The sequence below is a fragment of the Pleurodeles waltl genome, chromosome 3_1 (genome assembly GCF_031143425.1).
Source record: "Pleurodeles waltl isolate 20211129_DDA chromosome 3_1, aPleWal1.hap1.20221129, whole genome shotgun sequence".
Taxonomy (NCBI): Eukaryota; Metazoa; Chordata; class Amphibia; order Caudata; family Salamandridae; genus Pleurodeles; species Pleurodeles waltl.
The window spans coordinates 1,673,132,446-1,673,151,280 of record NC_090440.1 but is presented as its reverse complement, the minus strand read 5'-3'; positions in this window follow the sequence as shown (position 1 = coordinate 1,673,151,280).

The window sequence follows — 18,835 nt, the reverse complement described above, 5'->3', positions numbered from 1 at the left end:
ACTAATAAAATCTTGACTGCGAACAACAAGTCCTCTTTTCTTGATGCGAGAACTTAAGAGGAGAAGTGACCAACAAAATCACATAAAAAACAGATATCAGTGTAAAAATGTCAATAAAGCAATCCTGAAGCTGGCGAGCGTAGGGAGGAGTCCAGGAAGGGGAACCATTGACGAAAGAATCTTGTGTTGGTGGAAGCATATCATGCTGATTATGAAGAGCCAACGCTGGGAGAGGGAGTTGGAACTGAAATAAAGGAACAGGGAAGGGTTAATCGAGTGGCGGGATAATACTCGCCTCCGTGTCTTTAATAAAATCTAGCCTTTCAGACACCAAGGCTAGGAAAATCTCAATTTTATCACAAGACTGGAGGCTCATATTATGCATGTTTAAAGCATAGCAATAACAGAGTCTGAAACATGAGAAATTGGCTTACAGTTAAAAGTTCTAAAAGTGCTTTCATTAGACCAGTCTGCAGACTTGAGAATATCCTGTAAAGAGGATCTGGTCCAGAAAGCCCGAGAAGCCATGGCCCCTCTGGCAGAATGGGCTCCAAAGGAATTGACATTGATCCCAGCTAAAGACATGATCCATTTGACCCAATGAGCTAGGGTAGGCGAAGAAACAGGTTTCTGAGGTTTCTGGAAGGAAATACGTAATTGGGAGACAGAGGAAGATCTCAAATATGCAGTGCGAGTCACATAGTTCTTTAGACATGTTCCAACACACAATTTGGGTTGAGAGGGAAAAAATGGGTAATTAACAGATGCCAAGTTAGTTTTAGTACGTCTTCGAACCTGAAAAGAAACACCAAGAGGAGAGAAGAAAAAGGAGGTAACATCTAAGGCTTTAACATCCGAAACTCGTTTAAGGGAAACCAGACACAAAAGCATAGTCAATTTCGCGGAAAGCAGCTTAAGAAAGAGGAAATCATTATCTGGCCAAGCCGTAAAAAATCTCAACACTAAATTGACATCCCACATTACATTATTGACTCTATGATGGTCAGCCGAGATAGCAAATCTGTAAGTGTTGATAGTGTGATAGGCCTTACCCTGGGAGGCCAAGGAAGCAAGGAAATTCACGACCAACACTACATCAGCTGAAAAGAGATCTGAATTCCTGTCTATGCACCAGCTGGACCAAATGGCCCATTCGGATTTGTAAGCCTTGGAGGTACCAGGGACCCTGGACTGTTGGATGAGTTTGAGCGCATCCTCCGAAATTCCTGGGGTTCTCCAGGACGACCCGAAATCCTCCAAGCAATGAGGAACAAGGGGTTGTTGAGAACCAAGTGGTGTTGTCGACCATGGGGATCTAAGAGGAGGTTGGGTAAATGAGGAAGCCAGACGGGACGGTCGGTTGTTACTTCCAATAAAGTTGGATACCAAGGTTAAGCTTGCCAAAATGGGGTTATGAGAACTAGTGTGGATTGTGTCTGCCCGCTTGTGCAAGGAGTTGAGGAATGAGAAGGAAGGGAGGAACAGCGTAAAGAAGAGATGACGGCCAAATCTGAAGGAAATCATCCGTGGCAAGAGCCTGCGGATCCGGCCTCCAACTGAAAAAGGAAGGAAGGTGGGAATTGAGGCGAGAAGCAAAAAGATCTATGGACATGTCGCCAAAGATGGAACTAAGGTGATTGAATACTGAAGGGTGCAGCTGCCAATCGCTGGAATCATGAAGATGTCTGGAATACCAGTCCGCAACTGTATTCAGATTGCCCGGCAGGTAAACTGCTCTGACTGAGATTTGTCGAGGAAGACAATATTCCCAGAGATGCTTTGCCAGGGTAGACAAAATCTTGGACCTGGTGCCTCCTTGATGGTTGATATATCTGACGGCAGTTAGGTTGTCCATCCTGAGAAGAAAGGTGCAATTTACTTTGTCCTTCGTAAAGGAGCGGATGGCAAAGGAACCTGCAAGCATCTCTAAACTGTTTATGTGCAAGAAGGACTCCTTTAGAGACTATGCGCCTCCAGCCGAGAACTGACCACATCTTGCGCCCCAACCGGTCCGACTTGCATCGGATTCTAATACAAGATCTGGGGCGGCAGAGAAGATAGTTTTTCTGTTCCGGGCATCTAGGTGAGTCAGCCACCATAGAAGCTCCTTTTTGGACTCGGAATCTAGAACCAGTGGATAGGAATAGGCAAGGCCCATGTGAAGATGGCGTATCTTCAGACGTTGAAGGGTGCGATAGTGCAGAGGACCTGTGAAAATAGCTTGAATAGAGGAAGCGAGAAGTCCTACTAGACGAGCTAGAGTTCTGAGGGAGATGTGAGGAAAGGTCAGAGATTGACAAATTTCTTTTTTGATTAAGGAGACTTTGTGCTGGGGAAGTTGAAGAATTGAAAGAGTAGTGTCTATGAGAAAGCCGAGAAATTACAATTTTTGAGCTGGAACGACGGCTGACTTCTGAAAGTTGATGAGGAATCCCAATTTGAGTAGAAGATCTTGACAAAAGTGTAGATGAACAAGGAGAAGGTGTTTGTCCTGTGCCATCAGGAGAAAATCGTCTAGGTAAAGAATCAGACGAACACCGTGAGAGCGGAGAAAGGCCGCAACAGGCTTGAGAATCTAGGTGAAACACCAAGGGGCCGAAGAGAGCCCGAAGGGAAGAACTTTGAATTGGTAGAAAGAGTTTTGCCATTGAAATTGAAGAAATGTCTGTGTGAGGGATGAAGAGGTACCATGAGGTAAGCATCTTGAAGGTCTAATTTGACCAACCAGTCATTTTGAAGTAAAATATCCCTGAGGTGGAGGATAGTCCCCATCTTGAAGTGTCGATAGACCACAAATTTGTTGAATTTTTTGAGGTTCAGAACTAGTCAAAACTTCAGATTTTTCTTTTGGACCAGGAAAATGGTACTGAGAAAACCCGAAGAGTCAAACAGAACTGGTTCTATGGCCTGTTTGGCGAGGAGAGACTGGACTTCGTTGTGGAGAAGTTGGTTTTTTTCTTGAGAAAAAACAAGGGGAAGAGGAAAAAGGGACTGACTTGGGGGTCGGTAAAACTCTAAAAGGTAACCTTGAATGGAATGAATTATCCAGGGATCTGACGTGAGAAACAACCATGAATCTAGAAACAAAGCTAGTCTGCCTCCTACTGGAGGAAGGCCAGAATTGGAAACACTTACCAGAAATTTGCTCTCCTTTGCTGACATAACCCCTGTTTGGATAACCTCTTGAACGGCGGGGGTAGAAGCGTGGCTTGTATCCTGTGTAGGTGTCAAGCTGGTTCTGCTGGTTGTAGGAGTCTCGATTGGTATATTGACCTCTGAGGGAGCTGCCGGCAAAGCGACTCCTGCCTTTGCCGGCCCTGGCAAAAACCTGTGATGAAAATATCTTTTTAATAGAAAGATGAACTTTGTCCAGGGTGGCGAAGGTGGAGACGTACTTCCCCAGTTCCTTGATAAAGGAGTCTCCAAATAACAGACCTTTAGCTGAAGGGCTCTCATCCTTAGAGGCCAAAGATGCCAGTTTTGGATCGATCTTTAGAAGGAGACTCTTCCTTCTTTCAATGGACAATTGGGTGTTTGCATTCCCAAGCATACAAATAGTGTATTGGGCCCAGTTAGAGAGAACCACAGGGTCTATTGGAGAGTTTTTCATTTTGGCCTCCTCAGCCAAATCAAAAATCCTGGTGAGAGGTCCCACCAAATCCAAAAGCTTACCCTGGCAACCCAACCAGGCTCTATCCACACCTTTCTTAGGGTCTTTCCCAAATTTGGTCATAAACATGAGCATATTTGGATCAATCACCGGGGTAGCTGTGACATTGTCAGGTAAAGAGGGACGGGGACATTCAGATTTGAGTTTATTCCTGTTAACTTTGTCTAGAGAGTGGCATAAGAAAAAAGAGACATAATCTGCCACATGGTCAGCAGGATACCATTCCTTGGAGTTTGGATGAATCATTAGGGAAGGGTCGAACATGGGTTCACCAGAATGGTCTACCAAGATCTGAGACACAGGGTGAGCGGCACCACTGTCACTGGGAGAAATTCTACGCCTTTTCTCCAGAGGCCCATAAAGATACGGATCCGAAGTTCCGTCCATATCATCTGTGTGACTAGGAGAGTCATCATCATCATCAGTGTATCTTAAATGGGTAATGTGGAGCAGGGAGGAAGGGGTTCCCGATTAAGATACCTCTCGGGTGGAAGGACCAATAGAAACGCCTTTTGAAGGCCCAGGAAGGGTGGCCGCACGTTTCTTGCCTTTTGTAGAAGGAATATCAGAAGCAGAAAAACTTTTGGAAAAAGAGGCTTCTAGATTCTTTGTTCTGTCCAACATTGAAACGGAAACTGCCTGTTGAACAGAATCCTTAATAAAGGACTTTAAAGTTTCCTTAAAAAATTGGGAATCCTCTTCTTCAGACATATTGAAGGAAGAAAAAATATATATACAGGTTCAAAAACAAAGTTAAAAGTTGAAAACTGGAGTAGTTAACTTGTTTTGGCAAATAAGGAGTTAAACACTGAGCCTGGGGGGCAGAGCCAAGATGGCGACCGGGAGAGACGCTTGAATCGGCGCTCCTCTCGGGTTCGCCCAAGAAGAACTTGCGGGGCGCTCCGCGGGCGCCGCTCCCGCACCTCTTGTGGCGGGACCTGTCCTGTGGGTCGTTCTCGCCCCAATGCCGGCTCCGTGATCGTTGGGCGGCCGCGCGGAGGACTCGCCGGCAAGTGAATCGCGCCGGAGTGCCGCGGCCGCCATTTTGCTGCCTGCGCCGGGCTGGACGAGGCCCTGGAGCCGGGCAGAGAGGTGGGTGCGCGGAGCTGATGCGGCCCACCTCGTGAGGGCGTGTAGCCCAACATTGGATGAGTCCCGCGCTGGGTGCCCCCCCGCTAAATATTCGTTCGCCGGAGGCTTCCTCCCCTCCCCCCCTATACCGGGTGAGGGGGGCCTCGTGGGACAGCAGCGGGGGGGGCTGGCGCACGGGGGCCCCGGACTGATGTGGAGGAGTGAAGGAGCGTGGTGTCGTGCCTCCCCCTGCAGGGGGCCCTGCAGGAAAGCAACAGCAGGCTTGGGGGTAACCTACTACAAGTGCGGGCTGGGAAATGGCCCCTGAATACTCCGGATGTTATATGAGGCGATGAAAGTACTGAGCGAGCCCGTGAGTCATCAAAACTGTGGGCCCCACTCCTCTCCTGCGTGCCGAAGAGGGACTGGAGCTGGGTACTGATTGCTGACCTCGTGTGGTGCTGGCTGGCCTGATTGCCCGTGAACTCACTTAAAAATCCACCAGTAGGCCTGAGACCGCAAAAATTGCAGCCTGTACCGGCGGGGCCCTGAGGAGAAGAGCGCGCCTTATTCGCTATCGCGGCCTAGAGTACGAAAGCGATTGCCAGAGTTCAGGAGGCACCAGGTCGCGATAGACAAGTCAAAATGGCCGGGAGGTCTAAATTAGCAAAGAATCAGGATCGGAACGCGCAGGGTCAGGCACCTGGAGACCAGCAGCATACGCCCTCCTTGCAGTCGCTGGAGTCCACACTCATGACTCACTCCTCACAATTTGAGAAAGTGTTACAAGCAATCATGGACACCAAAACATCGTTGGAAACCAGGATAGATACGGTATCGCAAGACTTAAACATCCTCAGGGTAGATCACGGCAAACTATCTGATAAAGTGAAGTCAACGGAGGAGGCAATAAGTGCGCTGACCCCAAAGGTCGAGGATAATCAAAAACAAATTCTCCGCCTGAATGCAGAAGTTAAGTCACTGCAGAGAAGAACAGAGGAGGCGGAGGGCAGATCCCGCCGCAACAATGTTCGGTTTCTTGGCTTTCCTGAAAAGACGCTGGATCAAAGCTCGGAGCTTCTGCTGGAACAATGGTTAATCAGGGAGGTTTTGAATGGTTCTCCATCCAAATTTTTCTCGGTGGAGAGAGCATATAGCATACCAGGACGCCCTCCGGCACCGGGCCAACCTCCGAGACCACTGATAGCCAGATTTCTGAATTTCAGGGATCGGGATACCATACTCCAACGGTTCCGCAGCAAAGGCCCATACAGCTATGAGGACTCGAGAGTGCATGCTTATCCAGACTTCACCCAGGAAGTACAAAGGCAACGTAACTCCTTTAACCAAGTCAAACAACGCCTCCGGGAGTATGACATAAAATATGCACTAATGTTCCCCGCCAAATTACGTGTAATTTTAGAGGAACGCACTCACCTGTTCACCTCACCAGAAGATGCCTGGACGTGGATGCATGCTAAAGGTGTAGCCCAGCCACGCGGGGAGGCTGGGGGGGATGCAAACTGGACAACGACGAAACAAAGGAAACGTTCCAAGAAACATACCAGGGGCCAGCCCACGGAGGAGCAGGCGGCGGAAGAGAGAGCAAGAGCCCTCAAAGAAACCCCCCTGTTAACTCAGAATTCTTTCGAGTTGCTCAGGACCCACCCGGTGGAGGGGTCGGATTCGGACTCGTTCAGCTCGGACTCTACACTAACGGAGGGTGAGAGGGGCCCGGAGATCACCCCCAGATCCGCAGACATACTTTAAATGTTCACCACCGAACTATCCCCCCGAGTGGGGACCAACCTCCAAGTCTGGAGCACAGAATCTAAAATTGCGACTTTCTCCTGAAATAGGTGGTAACATCACCTGAACTTATGTATCCTTGCTTGTTTGTTCCTGGTGATAACGCCTCTATCCGTACTAGGCGCGAGTGGTGGCTTGGTGCGGGGGAGGCCTGCGGAGCCGTGCCCTTGGAGTGCCCTAAGACAACTGCGGACTGCGTCCGCAAAAGGATGCGAGCCCCTAAAATGAGCCGCATCCGGATAGTATTATTGCCCCCCGCAGATATCCATGCGGATATATCTTTACCCACACCCACTATGGGTGTGTTGTTTGTTGCAAATTCACAGTTGGGGTTGGGATCCAGTTGGAGTGGGGAAGTGGGTAATCGTTAGTTTGTGCACTACCGGCCTGACCATAATATTAGCTATTCGCCCTGTGGTGTGGGACCCGGGCGGGGGGTGTGGTGGGGGGCCGGGGGCTGGGGGGGGCCTCCCGGGGGTAGGGGGGCAGGACATTCGTTTACCCTCAAGTGAATGATGGCCCAACCCACTGCTCATAGAGCGTACCAATATGTCATAATCACCTGGAATGTCAGGGGATTGGGGACCCCGAGTAAGAGGTCAAGGTTGGACACAAGACTTAAACGCCATTGCACGCATATTGCAATCTTACAAGAGACTCATCTGCGTGACACAGACTTACAGGATTTACGCGCTAAATGGGGAGGTCAGATAGTGGGTACATCCTATTCATCATTTGCGAGGGGGGTTCTCATATGGATAGCAGGGAATGTCCCCTTTACTCAAACTTCATGCAAGATAGATAAAGAGGGCAGGTATGTGGTGGTGGAGGGCAAACTAGACGGCAAACAACTGTCAATCATAGGGGTATACGCTCCTAACAGCGCACTATCTGAGTTCCTGAGTTCACTTACCCCAGCGCTATTAACGCATCCCGAATCACCTGCTATATGGGGAGGAGACTTTAACTGCACGCCAGACCCAGCATTAGACAGGTCAAATCCCCCCACACATTCAACAGCAATCAGACTCCTCGGCCGTCCACTATTGTCATGGGCCAGTAATATGGGCCTTCACGACATATGGCGTATGAAACATCCACAAATTAGGGAGTATTCTTTTTACTCAGCTCCTCATAAGGTACACACAAGGATTGATTTGTTCTGGGGCACTCAGGAGATCTGCACGGGGGTCAGCGGTACAGACTACCTAGCCAAGACATTATCAGATCACTCACCGCTCAGTATCACTTTGGATTGGGGCAGGAGGCGCCATGCTATCCCAACGTGGAGGCTACAAGTGGAAGCATTACACGACCCTGCATTCATAGATGCACTGAGGACAGCGCTAAAACAGTATTGGGAATCTAACACCGGCACCACAAATTTAAGGGCAACAGAATGGGATGCACACAAAGTGGTAATCCGTGGGCATTGTATCTCCACTACATGGGGGGTTAGGCGTACACTTCATGCAGAGGTTAGCAAACTGGAGGAAAAGCTAAGGGCATTAGAAAACGCAGTTGCTTGCAATGTAACGCCATACTCGGCTCTAAGGGAAACGCGCGCGGAACATGCAAAGGCTGATGCTACATTACGCCTACACGATCACAAACATCACATGGCTAGACTACAGGCGGAAGGCGATAGATCTGGTAGGCTGCTCGCGTGGCTGTTGCGGGAGGACCGTCGGTGCCCTCCAATAGGGTCGATAATTACAGGCGTAGGCGCAATAGCCACCACACAGGTAAATATAAATGATGCGTTCAGGGAATACTATACACAATTATACACCAAAAGTACATCATGTACCATCCAACAGCTTGAGTCCTTCCTAGCAGACTCTCCCCTGCCCCAACCAACAAACACTGACAGGGAGTCTTTAGAAGCCCCCATCACGTTGGGGGAACTCAACAAGGCCCTCGAACAATTACCTAGGAATAAAGTCCCAGGGACGGACGGACTGCCGTCAGAATATTACTCCACGTTTGCGACACACCTTAACACATATCTCCTGAAAATATTCGAGGAAGCAGAGGTCAACGGAAACCTGCCCCCCTCGATGAGAGAGGCAATGATAGTGGTCCTCCCAAAGCCTGGGCGTGACCCCACTGATGTCAGATCCTACAGGCCCCTCTCACTGTTGAACCTGGACTGTAAGATATTGGGCAAAATTCTGGCTAATAGGTTAGCTCCCTACATGCATATCCTGGTACACGAGGACCAGAATGGATTCATCCCGAAACGTAGCACCTTCCTAAACATTCGGAGGCTGCTCAGCGTGATGGGTGACTCCCTCCCGACTGCACTCGAGGAAGCGGAGATATCGCTTGATATAGAAAAAGCGTTTGATACATTAGAATGGGACTTCCTGTTCGCCACCATGCAGTTATTGGGCCTTGGCCCAAAATTCATAAACTGGGTACGCATTTTATATACTGCCCCGCAGGCTAGGGCAAAGACGGGAGGAGTGGTATCAGATGCTTTCTCGATTTGCAGAGGAACAAGACAGGGTTGTCCGCTCTCCCCCCTCCTATTTGCCTTGGCAATGGAACCGCTAGCTGCACGCGTCCGAGCCAAAAAAGAAGAATGGGGGGTGTCAAGGAATGGTACTCTCCACTCCATATCATTATATGCAGATGATGCCCTGATATACATACGCAGGGCAGAGGATGCATTGGCCCCAGTGATGTCGCTACTGTCTGAGTTCGGAAGGTTATCTGGTTTAATGGTTAACTGGGGGAAATCCTGTATATTCCCACTAGTCAGCTGGCCCCCTGTGAGGCAAGAAAATGTTCCAACGGGTCACCTAAAATGGTGTTTTCACACATTTAAATATCTAGGGATCAATGTCTACCATAAGCCTGAAGATCTAAGGGATGGAAATCTGGGGAGAGCAGTGTCTTCTGTAAAGAGCTCGTTATGCTTCTGGAATAAATTACCACTCTCACCACTGGGTAAGGTAGCTATAGCAAATATGTTGATATTACCTAGACTGTTGTATTATTTTGCGGCCCTACCAGTCACTATCCCCAAAAGTTTTTTTATCGGTCTGAACTCTATTCTACTACAGCTGGTGTGGGGTGAGGGCAGAAGGCGGGTAGCACTGACCACGCTGCACCATCCGGTAGCAATGGGTGGACTGGGCGCTCCAAACTTTGAGCTCTATTCCGCGGCAGCACAGCTGCAGTGGATTTTATATTGGCTACATAGGCCTAGTTCAGCAGAAACTATATGGCTGAAGTCCCGTCTTCAAGACTCTCCAATTCTGACCTGGCTGCTGGATAAGCAGAATAAAAGCACATGCACCAATCCATTGATGTTAACGGCACATTCATACTGGAAGAAGTATGTCCAAGGGGGGAGTAAAGCATTTCCTTACTCTCCACTCCTCCCACTGGAGTGGCTCCCCGGTTGGACAGACGCGGGTTCATTTTCACCCATAACTTGGCTAGAGGCGGGTATAAATGAAGTGGGAGATTGCTTCGAGGAAGGGAAATTGATGACCTTCGAAGCTATACAGGCCCTCATAGGGATTAATCGTGGGCAGTTCCTGGCATATCACGCAATATGTCATGCAATCAGGAAAACATGGGCATCAGTCGACTCAGAGCCTGATATCACAGCTACCCTGCATCACATGCTGAGCTGTGACTCCCAAGTAAAAGCAGTATCAAACCTTTACAAGCTTCTGAACAAACCCCCGGGTGACAACCTGCAGAAAGTCAGGGAGAAGTGGGACAGTGTATTGCCCAACCCGGTCTCTGAGTCAGAATGGTCAAAAGCTTTGAGCCACACACGAGAGGTATCAAGAAACCCTAGATTCAGATATACACAGTTTAATTACTTACATCAGACATACCTGGCACCGGCCAGGATCAAACGTATGTTCCCCGGGTCGGATCCAGCCTGCCCCAGATGCAAAAAACCAGCAGCACAGTTCTATCACATGGTCTGGGAGTGCCCGAGGCTGGGAGGGGGCTGGGAGAGGGTGGTTAAAACCTTAGCGGAGATCACGGGGCTCAACTTGAACATGGATCCCAGGTCCTGCTTACTTGGACTGAGGCCAAGAACGAAAAGAAATAAACACTCACACAGGTTTGTAGACTTAGCGTATGTAATCTACAAAAGACTGATAGCTATGAGCTGGAAGGCTCGTAACATGCCTGACTTAAAAGTCTGGCTTGCCCTCACACTACGCTGGGCTCGCGCTGAGCATCAGTTGCTAATAAACTTAGCCCGTAGGGGTCTGGTTCGGATGGGAGAGGAGGCCTGGGGTGTATTAGTCTCCAGGTTGGAAGCTAAAAATGACGAAAGACCCCCCTGAATTATAGTCAGCTGTGCCCACTTAGCAGGCTGAGGGCCTAGCCCTCTGCAGAAAGATAACAATACACTTGGAGGCACACACACATCTTGCATTAATACCTCACCAACACTGATGACCTGACGGCTCGCCCCCCCCCCCCCCAACACAAGCATGCCAAGGCACCAATAGTTCTGCACACTCGACCAACAGACATTAGCGCAGAGCTCTGCATCATGGGATCCTCCCGCCTTGTCCTCTCCCCCCCCCTCCCCCTTCCCTCCTACACTGGGCTCCTTCGCCCCCCCCCCCTGCTCCCGTGTGGGGGGTGTCGGGGGCTCTGATCACCGGGGGCGATAGATCCACGCTGCACCTGTACGCCTCGCCTTACGTGGCGTTGGATTGACAGTGTCGGGCAGGTTTAGCGGGCCGGGAAGTGCACACAAGTTCTTAGTAGTTTAGTTTATAGATAGATACTAATAGGGGAAAGCCGGATGACACACCGCAAATTGATGTTGAACTGTAACAATGACTTTATTTGCAAGGAAATGTATGGCTTTTTGTTTTTGAAAAACTAATAAAAACATGTTTAAAAAAAAAATTAAAAAAAAAAAAAAAAAAACTCTGAGCCTGTGAAGGTAGGGTGTGGCTATAGGGGTGGGCGTGAGGAGAAAAGCTATTCTAGTCAAGGAGGCGCACCCGGAAAGAACAGCCCCTTCCAAGGGAGCTGTGTTCAGGAAAGAGGTTTTGTGTCTCTGAACACGCCGAAAACAAAGCACGTTGTTAGAGTTTCAGCAAAACTCTAAACGCGAGCAGGATAACTCAACCGGCTGCCACACGCTGAGCAGGGTAAAGCAACCAGCTTTCACACACGAGGTAAGTGTGAAACTCCGGATGTGCACGTGCACGTCTACAATGGTGAAAAACGACCATTAGTAGATGCGCAGGAGAGCATAAATAAAAAGAAAAACGGTGCGCGAGAATGAGCACAAACAAGCTAAAAACAGTGCGAGTAGCGGCAGACACACGTATAATCTATAAACAAATACAATAATGTACATGTAAATAATTCATTGAAATGAAAGAAATGGTGGTAATTATCTTGACTGCGAGCAGCAAGAAAAGAGGACTTGTTTTTCGCAGTCAAGATATTAATAGTTGTATTCGATGTCCTATTGGATGGTCCCTTTGTGATGTCACTTTGTAGTTTTTACTTTATTGGGAAATTTAGTTTTTCTTCTTGGCTGCTGTTGAAATTAAAAGCAAGAAAAGACTGCATAATATGAGCCTCCGTTCTTGTAATAAAATTACAAATGCAACTAGAATATTAAACCTTTTTCTGTGAGCTCTCCAGAGAGGTCAAGGATTCGATGTCCATGTATTTTTAACACCTTTTTGACCCACTAACAGGCACTGTGAAAACATCACTCTGCCTTCAGTCTCAACCCCAGAGCTCTCAATGTTGGCCCAATATAAACACCCGAAAGTGACTTGATTGAACGTATGCACTATCCAACAGTAGTAAGATGCAGGAAAGAAAATACAGAAACCCAACATCCTGGAAATGGCTAACACTCTTAGGGAATGCAAGATTACGTAAAACATGTGAAACATACCTTGCCGGGTCATACTGGGACACAAAATAGGTCCGGGCACCAATATTAAAGCAGCCCACATTGGGGAATTAGATGTTTGAAATCGATGTTGTTTTGAAGTTGTGAAGAAACACTTTATATGTGTTTTGCAATGTTTGGGCACCTGCATGGATTGAGGTTGCTGCACGCAATGTTTGTTTTAATATCAGGGGTTTTAACTGTAAAAACTGGCCCAGCAGACCATAAAATCTGCCTACAAACAGCCATAAAATTGGCCCAAACACTGACCTATCTGACTAGCATGTTGGACACTGCCTGATTGCAGTGTAGGTCAGTCAATCTCTGATAAGCAGGAACGTAATCACTGATATGGATCACCTTCACGTTCCTTGCATTAATTGTTCAGAAATCAGTGTTTTTGCCAGTAAAGTTAGGGACATGAAGCTAGAGCCCAAAAATGACTTCTTTTAATGTCTGTTTTTATTACTACCTGGTTTCAGACCCAGCGGGACCCAGCCCACTTAAAGTCCTGTGCTTCACCATAGTTAGTGTAAAAGAATATACCATAACACTACCATTCACCGCTTGTGGAATGCACCAGCGAACTCATGTCCTACTCAGGCTCACTATAAGATGCTATGTAAGGCTGCTGCTGAAATAAACTTCCAGTTCTCACTGTGGTAATCAAATGTAAGGCATAACTAAGAGTTCAGTGGTAGTTGATCTATGAAATGAGGTGTAGGAAATGCGCAGAAATATAACAATAGCGAATAAAGCAGACAGTCGTGTGACTTTAAAATAGGCTATATTCTGAGAAAGGATGCATGCATACATTGGGAAGTAAAGACAGGGTCATTCGATAGAAATAAAGTAAAGCAATCTCCATGTTAAGTCAAGAAGAACTTTTAATTCCAATAAACGGATGTAAAACTGTAGAAAAAAACATGATTTGCAATAGATATATTGTACTATAGCATTTGTATAGTTTTTACTAACCCATGAGGGGGTGCTGAAGAGCTTATTCACATGCATAGCACTCAGCAATATAGTGATGTGTGGTGGTAGTGTTTGTCTTTCGTTGAGCCTATTTTTCCATGATGGGCGTGATGACCACCTCAGTGCAGCAGTCTTGTTAAGGGATACTGTATTTGATGGTGTAATGCATGAGGAAGGCCCTGAGATAGACATGCATTCATATTATTTTAAATTGCAGCAAAACACTTTTCTTCTAACGTGACTGCATTGTCACTGCTGTATCCAACCTATCATTCCAATTTAGATGGGTCATGACCACATCTCACTCGTGTGAGAAATCCCTCTCATCACAAAACCAAAAGAAACAAAGGGAGCAAGTCCCCCCAGTCGGAAGTCCTGTACTTGTGAAGGCGAGTGCGTATGCTTCGCCAGGCCTTCGTGCGCTGCATGAATCATGGCGATAGCATATTATGTGTGTCAAGAAAGACAGTGCAAATGTTTTCTTCTCAACAATACTCTATACCTATGATAATTCATGAAAACAATCTAGCCAGTCAGCATCGCAGATCGCCATGTTGTTGAAAACCTGCACTAATTAAACTGTGCGAATTAAAGCATTGTTTCCGGGGGACGAAGGAAAAACGCGGGTTGATCGTTATATTCAGAGCTGTTTCATGAACATTTTGTTGATAACCAACATTTTTCTGATATCTGCAAAACATGCCAATGACAAAAGAAGGTAATATGGAGCTAATGTTTGGATCAGGCGTCATTTCGAGTGCTAATCTGAAAGATGGAATTCAGGCTGAAAGTTAAAAGCATTTAAATCATCTCAGAAAAACAGCTTCCAACATTAGAAACTATAGCAGTAAAATATGAAACAATTATTAGCATGATCTGGGAACCTATTTTTCCAATAAGATCATGTGTTTTGTTTTCTGGGAAGTCATTTTTTCACACAGAAAGTACTTTCTTCAAGTTTTATAGTGCATGTACAACTTTATCTTGATCACACTTGAAGGAAAGATTTGGTTACCATGCACAATGGATTTTTTTAGTGGGGCAATTATCTTTTCAAGATGGCTTTTGAGTTCGCCAAAAGGTCCCTATCAGCTGCTTCATAGAGTAATGCACCACATGTACTGAAATGGAATGATATAATTAATTAATTAATTAATTAATTTGTAACATGAAAAAAGTGCAGGTGCCCATTTTCCACACTGGCATTGTCCACTAATCCTCACAGGGTAAATACCTCTGAGGTACTCCTCCTGTAAGTGGCACTATTCCAAAGCGGCTAACAGACACTCCACAAGCAAAAACAAACAAAAAGGAAATGATCAGTGGCAGCTAGTGTCATTTGAAAGTGGTGGGGCGAATCAGCAACAGTAGGTCTTAGGGCTCACGGCTAATGGGAACAACCCCATAGCCCTGTACCCCTTGCCTCTTCATTTCACTGGAACACCTCACAATTTAAGCAAGCACAAGTTGTAACAAGTAATGCATCGAACACAAATGGCACACAAGCCAATATCCCCATCTTAATTCATTCTCAGCGTTCCTTCCAAACGTGTGGGACACATGGTCCTTGCTATGTGGCATCAAAAGCCGGCAAATCTGAACACAAAAGCTGGCACAGCGAAGCAGGCATTATCTCTTTAAACCACAACTGAAATCCAATGCTCAAAAATGACATTCATGAAGACATTCCTGCAGATTCAGCAGAGCCGTAATCGGTTGAAAGGTAGCAGGTCCAAATTATTTCTCCCAGTGGCTCTGTTGCCTTGTTTCATCTCTGTCTCGGCATCACAAAGTCACAACGCATCAAGCTATTTATCATACCCTGACTGAATTGTGCCTAATCAATGACATTTGATTGGGGGTTGGGCCTGAGATGCGACGGTGTCTCCCCTCTGCCTGATTTTAATATCTAGATGAACTTCTAAGCAGATACATATATCACCTGCACCAGCACTTGGATAATTACAGCAATTAAAGCTCACACAGTTTTAAACAAACAAACTTTGAATGTTTCCATCTTGCAGTGCAATACAGGATCTAACAAGCAGCCAGTGGCGGCTGCCGCAGATATCAAGGAGGGGGTGGGGGGGGACGATGAGAGGAATAAACTAAATAAAAAAAAAAAGAAACTTACCGTTCTTCATCGCCGCTGCCCGTTTCTGCCACCTTGCTAGTCCTCCTTTCCTGTTGTGGTGACCCAGCATCTGCTGGGGCACCAGAAAAGGCTCCCCAGAAATCCTGGCACTGCTTACATGGTAAGCATAGCATGTAATCAGCATTAGGATTGGTCTGATTGGATGTGATTGCTGCTCTGACACAACCCTGGGGCCTGTGCAGTGTGCGCTGGAGAAACCTAAGTGTGCATGTGTGTTTGGATGGCAGAGGATAGTAGCAAAGCAGTTGTTTAGGAGCACAAGTAGAGCTGTGTGTTTGGTCACAGTAACTGGAAGCAAGACAATGTGAGGTGCACATCACAAATAAGGTAATTTGGCAGAGCCAGTGCTTTAAATGGGAAAAATAAGTGCAGGTACTCATCAAATTCAGCTTGCGGTGTGGCTAGTGAACGTGGCAATGGCATTTCGCATTTGTGCAGATTCCGTCTGCACATGTGGCAAAACACATAAATAGTGATAAATAGGCAGTTTCCTGACATGTCCCACTAAAGTATGTATGCAGCCCATTGCACTTACAGTGATCATGACCTTTACTGTGTGGTCTTTGGCTAGAATGTGTGCACTTGGCTCACCACTGTGTGATTTAAAGTTGTTGTCTGATCTTGAGCCATTGCTGTGATTTAGGCCAGCACTGAGTGATATTGGAGCACAAATGTACTATCCTGTGCCAGTGATGTGGGGTCTTGGTTCAGCCCTGTCTGAACTTTCCTCTGCCATTTTAGGTCTTTGATCGGTTCCTTGTTCCCCACAGAGAACGCAAACTACAAAAAGATCATTGTGACCTCATGAAGAGTAGCATTTAGTTTATGATGGCATGCATGCCTAAACGTGCAAAGTGTGTGTGGGGGTGAGGGGTGATATTTTAGCTTATGACCCTTTTTCCTTCATTCTCTAGAAAGCTGACAGAAAATGTAATTGAAATAAATCTCTTTAAAATTAACGCTTAGGTATTCCCAAATCTACCATATTTCCAATGGAGCCTGATCATGGTCCTTCCACCTATCTTTACTACATGGAAAGAGATTGGGGGAGCTCCAGCACAGCAGTTTCAGCATGCACACTCACAGACTACTGATTTAGCATTTTCTTTTTTTTGAACCAGGTAATACCAAACAGTATTTGTGGAGTCCTGAGCACCGCCCCTCTTTCAGCACCATAGTTTTCAAGTGATCCTCATTTAAAGGCTCATCCTCATTTTCTCATATGTGCAATGGACATATTCACGCAGCCTATTTTATTTATATGGACTGGCCTGATCAGACCAGGCAAAAGAGACCTCAGAATGACTTTGCCAAATGAAAAACCATGCATATTGCTCATCATTGTGGTTGATGATAGGCCTGCACATTGTTGTAGGACAGCATTATGTGGTCTCACCACTGTCGGATATTGGGCATTGGTAGAATAGTAGGTTAATTTGGGCAATTTCTGTGTATTGGACAAGCACTGTGTCATATTTGGTCTGCAACAGGTGAGTGGCGTGGAGGATGCGCAGTGATGGATGTGACCTGTGTTACTTCATGGCTTTTAAGAGCAATGCAAACCAGCCAACAACAAACATTTTTAGGGTTTGGAAGCAGGATGTCAAACATCTCAGCTATTCTTTTTGCAAACCCTATCCCCCCCTGCCCAGAGGTGGCACAGTCAAGCACAAAGGCAAATGTATAGCCGCATCTCCCATCTCACCTGGTCTTCATGCGTCTTTGTTAGTTGGGATCAGGAGGTGAGTAGGTAAATATTCTGGGGTAGATCCTTTGAAACACCATAGAAGTGTTATTATCTCAGCTCAGTTATCCCTCAAGATGCACTCACATTCTTTGAAAAGTATTATTAGTCGTGAATTCCTGCCACCAAACTACAGAATACATGCCATTTTCCACCCTCTGCTTGACATCAACAACTTCCTAGGAACTTCTAGGGTCCTGATTATATCTATACTGCATAACACATGGAAATATGTTTTAGGCCTCAAATAACCAAGGCTGACTAAGTCATTGTGTCTTCTAGCACAGAAGGAATCTCAGAACACTAACCACAAAAATGCAACTTTATTTGGCTAGAGATTTAATATGGGTGTGTTGCACACAGAAAATGGACAGCCTAGCAAAAGGACTCAATGGGTGCAACGAGAGATTCTGCAAGTCTCTCTGCTGGTTGGACATGTCTTGGAAAAAAATACCCATTTCATCTGTTGCTCATATTAGAGATTTATTCAATGACATTATAGTGCACAGGATCCTTACCATATAACCTACTGAATTTCTTTAACTGAGCCATGCCAGATTCTTTTCATTGCTGTCCACTCTTCCCCCACCACCACATCTCCCCAAAACACACACACATACACACACACACACCCTAATTCTCTATCACCTTAAATTGAGACACCAGAAAACAATAATAGCAGCAGAAAACGTCACAGATCTGTTCTACTTCAGCTCCTGCCTGAACGTGAACCACAGCTAACCCCTTTTCATTTTTAGTCCTGGTCAGAGACAGCTTTCGCTATCTAATGTGCCTTAAGAAATCAAAATATATGCATAAATAAAAAATTACATACATATGTACGGGGGCTTCTATTCAACCCTCTTCATCCCCGGGTCTGTTCAATTATCATTCACATTGTGCTTCCACTCACAAAAACATATAGCATGAATAAAGGGTCATCCCATGAAAGTCACTGGCCAACTTGCACTGAGCGATGGCATTTTTCCTGATTGCATGGGCAAATTTGCTTTAAAAAGTGTTCTTCAAAGCCATGCTGGGGGCAAGTACTTTACTTTGCACTGCTTTTTTCTTTCTACTTTTTTGTCCATTTTGTCAGTCATTGTGTGTGTTTAAAGTAGGTCTTCAGGTTACAGCAATTAGGGCCAATAGTTGCTTTTCCTTACACTATTAAGAATCATACTTTTGTGTGCTGTGTATTAAACCTAAAACTGGTTCTAAACCAATTCTAAGTCAGCTGCCTGGTAGGAAGCACCAGTACTGTTAAATTATATGCAATGGTAAATCATTTTTTTTTAGTTCAAAGTTCTTATTGCAAGCTTACGGTTACCAAATATAGGAGGCATGTTTCTACTTTCTAACATATGATTGCAATATTCTTTTTTTGAATTGATGATTGCACCAGCTTGACCAAGGCTACACCCAATTTGCTTTGTCAATCAATACTTGTTTAACATGTGCGGCTTCTTTATGCTATGCTGTTATTATTTGTTT